Genomic DNA, 12466 nt, shown 5'->3' with positions numbered 1-12466 from the left:
AACTCTCATAAGCAAACAAAAAACTTCAGCGCCTTTGCCCCGGGTGAGGATTGAACTCACGACCTTCAGATTATGAGACTGACGCGCTGCCTAGTGCGCTACCGAGGCAGACAGGGCTCACTGGGAAACGCAACCGGTATCATTAGTTCCCACAAGTTAAAGGTCGAAAAAGTAAGAAAACTCAGCAACAGTCATTCATTACTGCTCCAGACAGCGCACCCTTCACGACCTTATTAAACTCTCATAAGAAACAAAACAACTACACCGCCTTTGCCCCGGATGAGGATGGAACTCACGACCTTCAGATTATGAGACTGACGCGCTGCCTACTCCGCTACCGAGGCGGACTGGGGTCACTGCGAAACGCAACCGGTATTATTAGTTCCCACAAATTAAAGGTCGAAAAGTAGGAAAACCGAGCAACAGTCATTCATTACTTCTCCAGAGAGTGCACCCCTCACGACCTAATAAAACTCTCATAAGCAAACAAAACATATTCACTACCTTTGCCTCAGGAGAGGATATTACTCACGACCTTCAGATTACGAGACTGACGCGCTGCCTACTGCGCTACCGACGCGGACAGGGGTCACTGGGAAACGCAACCGGTATCATTAGTTCCCACAAATTAAAGGTTGAAAAAATAAGAAAACCGAACAACTGTCATTCATTACTGCTCAAGACAGTGCACCCCTCAGGACCTAATTAAACTCTCATGAGCAAACAAAAAACCTGCAACAAACTTGCCCCGGGTGAGGATTGAACTCACGACCTTCAGATTTTGAGACTGACGCGCTGCCTACTGCGCTACCTAGGCGGACTGGTGTCACTGGGAAACACAACCGGTATCAATAGTTCCCACTAGTTAAAGGTCAAAAAAGTAAGAAAACTCAGCAACAGTCATTCATTACTGCTCCAGACAGCGCACCCTTCACGACCTAATTAAACTCTCATAAGCAAACAAAACAACTACACCGCCTGTGCCCCGGGTGAGGATGGAACTCACGACCTTCAGATTATGAGACAGACGCGCTGCCAACTGCGCTACCGAGGCGGACAGGGGTCACTGCGAAACGCAACCGGTATCAATAGTTCCCACAAGTTAAAGGTCGAAAAAGTAGGAAAATTCAGCAACATACATTCATTGCTGCTCCAGACAGCGCACCCCTCACGACCTAATTAAACTCTCATAAGCAAAGAAAAAACCTCACCGCCTTTGCCCCGGGTGAGGATTGAACTCACGACCTTCAGATTATGAGACTGACGCGCTGCCTACTGCACTACCGAGGCGGACAGGGGTCACTAGGAAACGCAACCAGTATCATTCGTTTCCACAAATGAAAGGTCGAAAAAATAAGAAAACTGGGCAACAGTCATTCATTACAGCTCCAGACAGTGCATCCCTCACGACCTAATTAAACTCTCATGATCAAACAAAAAAAACTGCATCGACGTTGGCCCGGGTGAGAATTGAACTCACGACCTTCAGATTATGAGACTGACGCGCTGCCTAGTGCGCTACAGAGGCAGACAGGGGTCACTGGGAAACGCAACAGGTATCATTAGTTCCCACAAGTTAAAGGTCGAAAAAGTAAGAAAACTCAGCAACAGTCATTCATTACTGCTCCAAGCAGCGCACCCTTCACGACCTAATTAAACTCTCATAAGCAAAGAAACCAACTACACCGCCTTTGCCCCGGGTGAGGTTGGAACTCTCGACCTTCAGATTATGAGACTGACGCGCTGCCTACTGCGCTACCGAGGCGGACAGGGGTCACTGCGAAACGCAACCGGTATCATTAGTTCCCGCAAAAAAAAAAGGTCGAAAAAGTAGGAAAACCGAGCAACAGTCATTCATTACTTCTCCAGAGAGTGCACCCCTCACGACCTAATTAAACTCTCATAAGCAAACAAAACATATTCACCGCCTTTGCCCCGGGAGAGGATTGAACTCACGACCTTCAGATTACGAGACTGACGCGCTGCCTACTGCGCTACCGACGCGGACAGAGGTCACTGAGAAACGCAACCGGTATCATTAGTTTCCACATATTAAAGGTTGAAAAAATAAGAAAACCGAACAACTGTCATTAATTACTGCTCAAGACAGTGCACCCCTCATGACCTAATTAAACTCTCATGAGAAACAAAAAATCTGCAACAAACTTGCCCCGGGTGAGGATTGAACTCACGACCTTCAGATTATGAGACTGACGCGCTGCCTACTGCGCTACCGAGGCGGACTGATGTCACTGGGAAACACAACCGGTATCAATAGTTCCCACAAGTTAAAGGTCGAAAATTAAGAAAACTCAGCAACAGTCATTCATTACTGCTCCAGACAGCGCACCCTTCACGACCTAATTAAACTCTCATAAGCAAACAAAACAACCACACCGCCTTTGCCCCGGGTGAGGATGGAACTCACAACCTTCAGTTTATGAGACTGACGCGCTGCCTACTGCGCTACCGAGGCGGACAGGGGTCACTGCGAAACGCAACCGGTATCATTAGTTCCCACAAATTAAAGGTCGAAAAAGTAAGAAAACCGAGCAACAGTCATTCATTACTGCTCAAGACAGTGCACCCCTCACGACCTAATTAAACTCTCATAAGCAAACAAAAAATCTGCAACGCATTTGCCCCAGGTGAGGATTGAAATCAAGACCTTCAGATTATGAGACTGACGCGCTGCCTACTGCGCTACCGAGGCAGACAGGAGTCCATGGCAAACGCAACCGGTATCATTAGTTCCCACAAAAATAAAGGTGGAAAAAGTAAGAAAACCGAGCAACAGTCATTCAATACTGCTCCAGACAGCGCACCCCTCACGACCCAATAAATCTCTCATAGGAAAACAAAAAAATCTGCAACACCTTTGCCCCGGGTGAAGATTGAACTCACGACCTTCAGATTATGAGACAGACGTGCTGCCTTTGCACTACCGAGGCGGACAGGGGTCACTGGGAAACGCAACCGGTATCAATAGTTCCCACAAGTTAAAAATTGAAAAAGTAAGAAAACTCACCAACAGTCATTCATTACTGCTCCAGACAGCGTACCCCTCACCACCTAATTAAACTCTCATTAGCAAACAAAAAACTTCGCCGCCTTTGCCCCGGGTGAGGATTGAACTCACGACCTTCACATTATGAGACTGACGCACTGCATACTGCGCTACCGAGGCGGACAGGTGTCACTGGGAAACACAACCGGTATCAATAGTTCCCACAAATTAAAGGTAAAAAAAGTAAGAAAACCGAGCAACAGTCATTCATTACTGCTCCAGACAGTGCACCCCTCACGACCTAATTAAACTCTCATAAGCAAACAAAACATCTGCACCGCCTTCGCCCCGGGTGAGGATTGAACTCACGACCTTCAGATTATGAGACTGACGCGCTGCCTACTGCGCTACCGAGGCGGACAGGTGTCACTGGGAAACACAACCTGTATCAATAGTTCCCTCAAGTTAAAGGTCGAAAAAGTAAGAAAACTCGGCAACAGTCAATCATTACTGCTCCAGACAGCGCACCCTTCACGCCCTAATTAAACTCTCATAAGCAAACAAAGAACTGCACCACCTTTGCCCCGGGTGAGGATTGAACTCACGACCTTCAGATTATGAGACTGACGCGCTGCCTACTGCGCTACCGAGGCGGACAGGTGTCACTGGGAAACGCAACCGGTATCAATAGTTCCCTCAAGTTAAAGGTCGAAAAAGTAAGAAAACTCGGCAACAGTCAATCATTACTGCTCCAGACAGCGCACCCTTCACGCCCTAATTAAACTCTCATAAGCAAACAAAGAACTGCACCACCTTTGCCCCGGGTGAGGATTGAACTCACGACCTTCAGATTATGAGACTGACGCGCTGCCTACTGCGCTACCGAGGCGGACAGTTGTGACTGGGAAACACAACCGGTATCAATAGTTCCCTCAAGTTAAAGGTCGAAAAAGTAAGAAAACTCGGCAACAGTCATTCATTTTTTGCTCCAGACAGCGCACCCTTCACGACCTAATTAAACTCTCATAAACAAACAAAAAAACTGCACCGCCTTTGCCCCGGGTGAGGATTGAACTCACGTCCTTCAGAATATGAGACTGACGCGCTGCCTACTGCGCTACCGAGGCAGACTGGGGTCACTGGGAAACACAACCGGTATCAATAGTTCCCTCAAGTTAAAAGTCGAAAAAGTAAGAAAACTCAGCAACAGTCATTCATTACTGCTCCAGACAGCGCACCCTTCACGACCTAATTAAACTCTCATAAGCAAACAAAAAAACTGCACCGCCTTTGCCCCGGGTGAGGATTGAACTCACGACCTTCAGAATATGAGACTGACGCGCTGCCTACTGCGCTACCGAGGCAGACTGGGGTCACTGGGAAACGCAACCGGTATCATTAGTTCCCACAAATAAAGGTCGAAAAAATAAGAAAACCGAGCAACTGTCATTCATTACTGCTCCAGACAGCGTACTCCTCACGACTTAAATAAACTCTCATAAGCAAACAAAAAACTGCACCGCCTTTGGCCCGGGTGAGAATTGAACTCATGACCTTCAGATTATGAGACTGACGCGCTGCCTACTGTGCTACCGAGGCGAACAGGCGTCACTGGGAAACACAACCGGTATCAATAGTTCCCACATGTTAAAGGTCGAAAAAGTAAGAAACCTCAGCAACAGTCATTCAATACTGCTCAGGACAGCGCACCCCTCACGACCTAATTAAACTCTCATAGGCAAACAAAAAATCTGCACCGCCTTTGCCCCGGGTGTGATTGAACTCACGACCTTCAGATTATGAGACTGAAGCGCTGCCTACTGCGCTACCAAGGCGGACAGGGGTCACTGGGAAACGCAACCGGTATCATTCGCTTCCACAAATAAAGGTCGAAAAAATAAGAAAACTGGGCAACAGTCATTCATTACTGCTCCAGACAGTGCACCCCTCACGACCTAATTAAACTCTCATAAGCAAACAAAATATCTGCACCGCCTTTGCCCCGGGTGAGGATTGAACTCACGACCTTCAGATTATGAGACTGACGCGGTGCCTACTGCGCTACCGAGGCGGACAGGGGTCACTGGGAAACACAACCGGTATCAATATTTTCCACAAGTTAAAAATTGAAACAGTAAGAAAACCGAGCAACAGTCATTTATTACTGCTCCAGACAGCGCACCCCTCACGACCTAATTAAACTCTCATAAGCAAACAAAAAATGTGTACCGCCTTTACCCTGGGTGTGTATTGAACTCACGACCTTCAGATTATGAGACTGACGCGCTGCCTACTGCGCTTCCGAGGCGGACAGGTGTCTCTGGGAAACACAACCGGTATCAATAGTTCCCAAATGTAAAGGTCGAAAAAGTAAGTAAACCGAGCAACAGTAATTCATTACTGCTCCACACAGTGTACCCCTCACGACCTAATTAAACTCTCATAAACAAACAAAAAATCTGCACTGCCTTTGCCCCGGGTGAGGATTGAACTCACGACCTTCAGATTATGAGACTGGCGCGCTGCCTACTGCGTTACCGAGGCAGACTGGAGTCCCTGGCAAACGCAACCGGTATCATTAGTTCCCACAAAAATAAAGGTGGAAAAAGTAACAAAACTGAGCAACAGTCATTGATTACTGCTCCAGACAGTGCACCCCTCACGACCTAATTAAACTCTCATGAGCAAACAAAAAATCTGCACCAAAATGCCCCGGGTGAGGATTGAACTCACGACCTTCAGATTATGAGACTGACGCGCTGCCTACTGCACTACCGAGGCGGACAGGTGTGACTGAGAAACACAACCGGTATCAATAGTTCCCACAAGTTAAAAATTGAAACAGTAAGAAAACCGAGCAACAGTCATTTATTACTGCTCCAGACAGCGCACCCCTCACGACCTAATTAAACTCTCATAAGCAAACAAAAAATGTGTACCGCCTTTACCTTTGGTGTGTATTGAACTCACGACCTTCAGATTATGAGACTGACGCGCTGCCTACTGCGCTTCCGAGGCGGACAGGTGTCTCTGTGAAACACAACCGGTATCAATAGTTCCCACAAGTTAAAAATTGAAAAATTAAGAAAACCGAGTAACTGTCATTCATTACTGCTCCAGACAGCGCACCCCTCACGACCTAATCAAACTCTCATAAGCAAACAAAACATCTGCACCGCCTTTGCCCCGGGTGAGGATTGAACTCACGACCTTCAGATTTTGAGACTGACGTGCTGCCTGCTGCGCTACCGAGGCGGACAGGGGTCACTAGGAAACGCAACCGGTATCATTCGTTTCCACAAATGAAAGGTCGAAAAAATAAGAAAATTCAGCAACAGTCATTCATTACTGTTCCAGACAGCGCACCCCTCACGACCTAATTAAACTCTCATAAGCAAACAAAAAAACTGCATCGACATTGGCCCGCCTTAGGATTGAACTCACGACCTTCAGATTATGAGACTGACGCGCTGCCGACTGCACTACCGAGGCGGACAGGTGACACTGGGAAACACAACCGGTATCAATAGTTCCCACAAGGTTAAGGTCGAAAAAGTAGGGAAACTCAACAGCAGTCATTCATTACTGCTCCAGACAGCGCACCCCTCACGACCTAATTAAACTCTCATAAGCAAACAAAAAACTTCAGCGCCTTTGCCCCGGGTGAGGATTGAACTCACGACCTTCAGATTATGAGACTGACGCGCTGCCTAGTGCGCTACCGATGCAGACAGGGCTCACTGGGAAACGCAACCGGTATCATTAGTTCCCACAAGTTAAAGGTCGAAAAAGTAAGAAAACTCAGCAACAGTCATTCATTACTGCTCCAGACAGCGCACCCTTCACGACCTTATTAAACTCTCATAAGAAACAAAACAACTACACCGCCTTTGCCCCGGGTGAGGATGGAACTCACGACCTTCAGATTATGAGACTGACGCGCTGCCTACTCCGCTACCGAGGCGGACTGGGGTCACTGCGAAACGCAACCGGTATTATTAGTTCCCACAAATTAAAGGTCGAAAAGTAGGAAAACCGAGCAACAGTCATTCATTACTTCTCCAGAGAGTGCACCCCTCACGACCTAATAAAACTCTCATAAGCAAACAAAACATATTCACTACCTTTGCCTCAGGAGAGGATATTACTCACGACCTTCAGATTACGAGACTGACGCGCTGCCTACTGCGCTACCGACGCGGACAGGGGTCACTGGGAAACGCAACCGGTATCATTAGTTCCCACAAATTAAAGGTTGAAAAAATAAGAAAACCGAACAACTGTCATTCATTACTGCTCAAGACAGTGCACCCCTCAGGACCTAATTAAACTCTCATGAGCAAACAAAAAACTTGCAACAAACTTGCCTCGGGTGAGGATTGAACTCACGACCTTCAGATTTTGAGACTGACGCGCTGCCTACTGCGCTACCTAGGCGGACTGGTGTCACTGGGAAACACAACCGGTATCAATAGTTCCCACTAGTTAAAGGTCAAAAAAGTAAGAAAACTCAGCAACAGTCATTCATTACTGCTCCAGACAGCGCACCCTTCACGACCTAATTAAACTCTCATAAGCAAACAAAACAACTACACCGCCTGTGCCCCGGGTGAGGATTGAACTCACGACCTTCAGATTATGAGACTGACGCGCTGCCTACTGCACTACCGAGGCGGACAGGGGTCACTAGGAAACGCAACCAGTATCATTCGTTTCCACAAATGAAAGGTCGAAAAAATAAGAAAACTGGGCAACAGTCATTCATTACAGCTCCAGACAGTGCATCCCTCACGACCTAATTAAACTCTCATGATCAAACAAAAAAACTGCATCGACGTTGGCCCGGGTGAGAATTGAACTCACGACCTTCAGATTATGAGACTGACGCGCTGCCTACTGGGCTACCGAGGCGGACAGGGGTGACTGGCAAACGCAACCGGTATCATTCGTTCCCACAAGTTAAAGGTCGAAAACGTAAGAAAACTAGGCAGCAGTCATTCATTACTGCTCCAGACAGCGCACCCCTCACGACCTAATTAAACTCTCATAAGCAAACAAAAAACTTCAGCGCCTTTGCCCCGGGTGAGGATTGAACTCACGACCTTCAGAATATGAGACTGACGCGCTGCCTACTGCGCTACCGAGGCGGACAGGGGTCACTGGGAAACACAACCGGTATCAATAGTTCCCACAAGTTAAAATTGAAACAGTAAGAAAACCGAGCAACAGTCATTTATTACTGCTCCAGACAGCGCACCCCTCACGACCTAATTAAACTCTCATAAGCAAACAAAAAATCTGTACCGCCTTTACCCTGGGTGTGGATTGAACTCACGGCCTTCAGATTATGAGACTGACGCGCTGCCTACTGCGCTACCGAGGCGGAATGAGGTCACTGCGAAACGGAACCGGTATCATTCGTTTCCACAAATTAAAGGTCGAAAAAATAAGAAAACTGGGCAACAGTCATTCATTACTGCTGCAGACAGTGCACCCCTCCCGACCTAATTAAACTCTCATGACCAAATAAAAAATCTGCACCGCCTTTGCCCCGGGTGAGGATTGAACTCACGACCTTCAGATTATGAGACTGACGCGCTGCCTACTGCACTACCGAGGCGGACAGGTGTGACTGGGAAACAAAACCGGTATCAATAGTTCCCACAAGTTAAAGGTCGAAAAAGTAAGAAAACTCAGCAACAGTCAATCATTACTGCTCCAGACAGCGCACCCCTCACGACCTAAATAAACTCTCATAAGCAAACAACAAAACTGCACCGCCTTTACCCCGGGTGGGGATTGAACTCACGACCTTCAGATTATGAGCCTGACGCGCAGCCTACTGCGCTACCGAGGCGGACAGGTGTCATTGGGAAACACAACCAGTATCAATAGTTCCCAAAAGGTAAAAATTGAAAAAGTAAGAAAACTCAGCAACAGTCATTCATTACTGCTCAAGACAGTGCACCCCTCAGGACCTAATTAAACTCTCATGAGCAAACAAAAAACCTGCAACAAACTTGCCCCGGGTGAGGATTGAACTCACGACCTTCAGATTTTGAGACTGACGCGCTGCCTACTGCGCTACCGAGGCGGACTGGTGTCACTGGGAAACACAACCAGTATCATTCGTTTCCACAAATGAAAGGTCGAAAAAATAAGAAAACTGGGCAACAGTCATTCATTACAGTTTCAGACAGTGCATCCCTCACGACCTAATTAAACTCTCATGATCAAACAAAAAAAAACTGCATCGACGTTGGCCCGGGTGAGAATTGAACTCACGACCTTCAGATTATGAGACTGACGCGCTGCCTACTGGGCTACCGAGGCGGACAGGGGTGACTGGCAAACGCAACCGGTATCATTCGTTTCCACAAATTAAAGGTCGAAAAAATGGGAAAATTCAGCAACAGTCATTCATTACTGTTCCAGACAGCGCACCCCTCACGACCTAATTAAACTCTCATAAGCGAACAAAAAAACTGCATCGACATTGGCCCGCCTTAGGATTGAACTCCCGACCTTCGGATTATGAGACTGACGCGCTGTCTACTGCACTACCGAGGCGGACAGGTGACACTGGGAAACACAACCGGTATCAATAGTTCCCTTAAGTTAAAGGTCGAAAACGTAAGAAAACTAGGCAGCAGTCATTCATTACTGCTCCAGACAGCGTACCCCTCACGACCTAATTAAACTCTCATAAGCAAACAAAAAACTTCAGCGCCTTTGCCCCGGGTGAGGATTGAACTCACGACCTTCAGATTATGAGACTGACGCGCTACCTACTGCGCTACCGAGGCGGACAGGGGTCACTGGGAAACACAACCGGTATCAATAGTTCCCACAAGTTAAAAATTGAAACAGTAAGAAAACCGAGCAACAGTCCTTTATTACTGCTCCAGACAGAGCACCCCTCACGACCTAATTAAACTCTCATAAGCAAACAAAAAATCTGTACCGCCTTTACCCTGGGTGTGGATTGAACTCACGACCTTCAGATTATGAGACTGACGCGCTGCCTACTGCGCTTCCGAGGCGGACAGGTGTCACTGGGAAACACAACCGGTATCAATATTTCCCACAAGTTAAAGGTCGAAAAAGTAGGAAAATTCAGCAACATACATTCATTGCTGCTCCAGACAGCGCACCCCTCACGACCTAATTAAACTCTCATAAGCAAAGAAAAAACCTCACCGCCTTTGCCCCGGGTTAGGATTGAACTCACGACCTTCAGATTATGAGACTGACGCGCTGCCTACTGCGCTACCGAGGCGGACAGAGGTCACTGCGAAACGGAACCGGTATCATTCGTTTCCACAAATTAAAGGTCGAAAAAATAAGAAAACTGGGCAACAGTCATTCATTACTGCTGCAGACAGTGCACCCCTCCCGACCTAATTAAACTCTCATGACCAAACAAAAAATCTGCACCGCCTTTGCCCCGGGTGAGGATTGAACTCACGACCTTCAGATTATGAGACTGACGCGCTGCCTACTGCACTACCAAGGCGGACAGGTGTGACTGGGAAACACAACCGGTATCAATAGTTCCCACAAGTTAAAGGTCGAAAAAGTAAGAAAACTCAGCAACAGTCAATCATTACTGCTCCAGACAGTGCACCCCTCACGACCTAATTAAACTCTCATAAGCAAACAAAACATCTGCACCGCCTTTGCCCCGGGTGAGGATTGAACTCATGACCTTCAGATTATGAGACTGACGCGCTGCCTACTGCTCTGCCGAGGCGGACAGGGGTCACTAGGAACCACAACCAGTATCATTCGTTTCCACAAATGAAAGGTCGAAAAATAAGAAAACTGGGCAACAGTCATTCATTACAGCTCCAGACAGTGCAACCCTTACGACCTAATTAAACTCTCATGATCAAACAACAAAACTGCATCGACGTTGGCCCGGGTGAGGATTGAACTCACGACCTTCAGATTATGAGACTGACGCGCTGCCTACTGGGCTACAGAGGCGGACAGGGGTGACTGGCAAACGCAACCGGTATCATTCATTTCCACAAATTAAAGGTCGAAAAAATAGGAAAATTCAGCAACAGTCATTCATTACTGCTCCAGACAGCGCACCCCTCACGACCTAATTAAACTCCCATAAGCAAACAAAAAACTTCAGCGCCTTTGCCCCGGGTGAGGATTGAACTCACGACCTTCAGAATATGAGACTGACGCGCTGCCTACTGCGCTACCGAGGCGGACAGGGGTCACTGGGAAACACAACCGGTATCAATAGTTCCCACAAGTTAAAAATTGAAACAGTAAGAAAACCGAGCAACAGTCATTTATTACTGCTCCAGACAGCGCACCCCTCACGACCTAATTAAACTCTCATAAGCAAACAAAAATCTGTACCGCCTTAACCCTGGGTGTGGATTGAACTCACGACCTTCAGATTATGAGACTGACGCGCTGCCTACTGCGCTTCTGAGGCGGACAGGTGTCACTGGGAAACACAACCGGTATCAATAGTTCCCACAAGTTAAAGGTCGAAAAAGTAGGAAAATTCAGCAACATACATTCATTACTGCTCCAGACAGCGCACCCCTCACGACCTAATTAAACTCTCATAAGCAAAGAAATAACCTCACCGCCTTTGCCCCGGGTGAAGATTGAACTCACGACCTTCAGATTATGAGACTGACGCGCTGCCTACTGCGCTACCGAGGCGGACAGGTGTCTCTGAAAAACACAACCGGTATCAATAGTTCCCACAAGTTAAAAATTGAAAAATTAGGAAAACCGAGCACCTGGTATTTATTACTGCTCCTGACAGCGCACTCCTCACGACCTAATTAAACTCTCATAAGCAAACAAAAAACTGCACCGCCTTTGGCCCGGGTGAGAATTGAACTCACGACCTTCAGATTATGAGACTGACGCGCTGCCTACGGCGCTACCGAGGAGGACAGGTGTCACTGGGAAACACAACCGGTATCAATAGTTCCCACAAGTTAAAGGTCGAAAAAGTAAGAAAACTCAGCAGCAGTCATTCATTACTGCTCCAGACAGCGCACCCCTCACGACCTAATTAAACTCTCATAAGCAAACAAAAAACTTCAGCGCCTTTGCCCCGGATGAGGATTGAACTCACGACCTTCAGATTATGAGACTGACGCGCTGCCTACTGCGCTACCGAGGCGGACAGCGGTCACTGGGAAACACAACCGGTATCAATAGTTCCCACAAGTTAAAAATTGAAACAGTAAGAAAACCGAGCAACAGTCATTCATTACTGCTCCAGACAGTGCACCCCTCACGACCTAATTAAACTCTCATAAGAAAACAAAAAATCTGTACCGCCTTTACCCTGGGTGTGGATTGAACTCACGACCTTAAGATTATGAGACTGACGCGCTGCCTACTGCGCTACCGAGGCGGACAGGTGTCACTTGGAAACACAACCGGTATCAATAGTTCCCACAAGTTAAA

The 12466-nt window shown here is 47.4% G+C and overlaps 25 non-coding genes across 25 annotated transcripts; all 25 read right to left on the bottom strand.

Moving 5' to 3' along the window:
* Positions 1-35: 35 nt before the first annotated feature.
* Positions 36-108, bottom strand: TRNAM-CAU (transfer RNA methionine (anticodon CAU)). Its single transcript has one exon. It is a non-coding gene; the product is annotated as a tRNA-Met (tRNA).
* Positions 109-744: 636 nt separating this feature from the next.
* TRNAL-CAA (transfer RNA leucine (anticodon CAA)) lies at positions 745-817 on the bottom strand. The gene has a single exon. It is a non-coding gene; the product is annotated as a tRNA-Leu (tRNA).
* A 164-nt stretch (positions 818-981) lies between these two features.
* TRNAM-CAU (transfer RNA methionine (anticodon CAU)) lies at positions 982-1054 on the bottom strand. Its single transcript has one exon. It is a non-coding gene; the product is annotated as a tRNA-Met (tRNA).
* Positions 1055-1217: 163 nt separating this feature from the next.
* On the bottom strand, positions 1218-1290 carry TRNAM-CAU (transfer RNA methionine (anticodon CAU)). The gene has a single exon. It is a non-coding gene; the product is annotated as a tRNA-Met (tRNA).
* An 877-nt stretch (positions 1291-2167) lies between these two features.
* TRNAM-CAU (transfer RNA methionine (anticodon CAU)) lies at positions 2168-2240 on the bottom strand. The gene has a single exon. It is a non-coding gene; the product is annotated as a tRNA-Met (tRNA).
* Positions 2241-2403: 163 nt separating this feature from the next.
* TRNAM-CAU (transfer RNA methionine (anticodon CAU)) lies at positions 2404-2476 on the bottom strand. Its single transcript has one exon. It is a non-coding gene; the product is annotated as a tRNA-Met (tRNA).
* An 875-nt stretch (positions 2477-3351) lies between these two features.
* Positions 3352-3424, bottom strand: TRNAM-CAU (transfer RNA methionine (anticodon CAU)). The gene has a single exon. It is a non-coding gene; the product is annotated as a tRNA-Met (tRNA).
* A 163-nt stretch (positions 3425-3587) lies between these two features.
* TRNAM-CAU (transfer RNA methionine (anticodon CAU)) lies at positions 3588-3660 on the bottom strand. The gene has a single exon. It is a non-coding gene; the product is annotated as a tRNA-Met (tRNA).
* A 163-nt stretch (positions 3661-3823) lies between these two features.
* Positions 3824-3896, bottom strand: TRNAM-CAU (transfer RNA methionine (anticodon CAU)). Its single transcript has one exon. It is a non-coding gene; the product is annotated as a tRNA-Met (tRNA).
* Positions 3897-4061: 165 nt separating this feature from the next.
* TRNAM-CAU (transfer RNA methionine (anticodon CAU)) lies at positions 4062-4134 on the bottom strand. The gene has a single exon. It is a non-coding gene; the product is annotated as a tRNA-Met (tRNA).
* Positions 4135-4298: 164 nt separating this feature from the next.
* TRNAM-CAU (transfer RNA methionine (anticodon CAU)) lies at positions 4299-4371 on the bottom strand. Its single transcript has one exon. It is a non-coding gene; the product is annotated as a tRNA-Met (tRNA).
* Positions 4372-5005: 634 nt separating this feature from the next.
* TRNAM-CAU (transfer RNA methionine (anticodon CAU)) lies at positions 5006-5078 on the bottom strand. The gene has a single exon. It is a non-coding gene; the product is annotated as a tRNA-Met (tRNA).
* A 637-nt stretch (positions 5079-5715) lies between these two features.
* TRNAM-CAU (transfer RNA methionine (anticodon CAU)) lies at positions 5716-5788 on the bottom strand. Its single transcript has one exon. It is a non-coding gene; the product is annotated as a tRNA-Met (tRNA).
* A 401-nt stretch (positions 5789-6189) lies between these two features.
* Positions 6190-6262, bottom strand: TRNAL-CAA (transfer RNA leucine (anticodon CAA)). The gene has a single exon. It is a non-coding gene; the product is annotated as a tRNA-Leu (tRNA).
* Positions 6263-7371: 1109 nt separating this feature from the next.
* TRNAL-CAA (transfer RNA leucine (anticodon CAA)) lies at positions 7372-7444 on the bottom strand. The gene has a single exon. It is a non-coding gene; the product is annotated as a tRNA-Leu (tRNA).
* A 164-nt stretch (positions 7445-7608) lies between these two features.
* On the bottom strand, positions 7609-7681 carry TRNAM-CAU (transfer RNA methionine (anticodon CAU)). Its single transcript has one exon. It is a non-coding gene; the product is annotated as a tRNA-Met (tRNA).
* Positions 7682-8081: 400 nt separating this feature from the next.
* Positions 8082-8154, bottom strand: TRNAM-CAU (transfer RNA methionine (anticodon CAU)). Its single transcript has one exon. It is a non-coding gene; the product is annotated as a tRNA-Met (tRNA).
* Positions 8155-8554: 400 nt separating this feature from the next.
* On the bottom strand, positions 8555-8627 carry TRNAM-CAU (transfer RNA methionine (anticodon CAU)). Its single transcript has one exon. It is a non-coding gene; the product is annotated as a tRNA-Met (tRNA).
* A 401-nt stretch (positions 8628-9028) lies between these two features.
* TRNAL-CAA (transfer RNA leucine (anticodon CAA)) lies at positions 9029-9101 on the bottom strand. Its single transcript has one exon. It is a non-coding gene; the product is annotated as a tRNA-Leu (tRNA).
* Positions 9102-9740: 639 nt separating this feature from the next.
* Positions 9741-9813, bottom strand: TRNAM-CAU (transfer RNA methionine (anticodon CAU)). Its single transcript has one exon. It is a non-coding gene; the product is annotated as a tRNA-Met (tRNA).
* A 400-nt stretch (positions 9814-10213) lies between these two features.
* TRNAM-CAU (transfer RNA methionine (anticodon CAU)) lies at positions 10214-10286 on the bottom strand. Its single transcript has one exon. It is a non-coding gene; the product is annotated as a tRNA-Met (tRNA).
* Positions 10287-10450: 164 nt separating this feature from the next.
* On the bottom strand, positions 10451-10523 carry TRNAM-CAU (transfer RNA methionine (anticodon CAU)). Its single transcript has one exon. It is a non-coding gene; the product is annotated as a tRNA-Met (tRNA).
* Positions 10524-11159: 636 nt separating this feature from the next.
* On the bottom strand, positions 11160-11232 carry TRNAM-CAU (transfer RNA methionine (anticodon CAU)). The gene has a single exon. It is a non-coding gene; the product is annotated as a tRNA-Met (tRNA).
* A 399-nt stretch (positions 11233-11631) lies between these two features.
* TRNAM-CAU (transfer RNA methionine (anticodon CAU)) lies at positions 11632-11704 on the bottom strand. The gene has a single exon. It is a non-coding gene; the product is annotated as a tRNA-Met (tRNA).
* A 399-nt stretch (positions 11705-12103) lies between these two features.
* Positions 12104-12176, bottom strand: TRNAM-CAU (transfer RNA methionine (anticodon CAU)). The gene has a single exon. It is a non-coding gene; the product is annotated as a tRNA-Met (tRNA).
* Between the last annotated feature and the right edge of the window lie 290 nt (positions 12177-12466).

The sequence above is a fragment of the Rhipicephalus microplus genome, chromosome 3, assembly GCF_043290135.1.
Source record: "Rhipicephalus microplus isolate Deutch F79 chromosome 3, USDA_Rmic, whole genome shotgun sequence".
In the NCBI taxonomy this organism is placed as follows: domain Eukaryota; kingdom Metazoa; phylum Arthropoda; class Arachnida; order Ixodida; family Ixodidae; genus Rhipicephalus; species Rhipicephalus microplus.
This window is presented reverse-complemented; position numbering and strand designations above follow the sequence as displayed.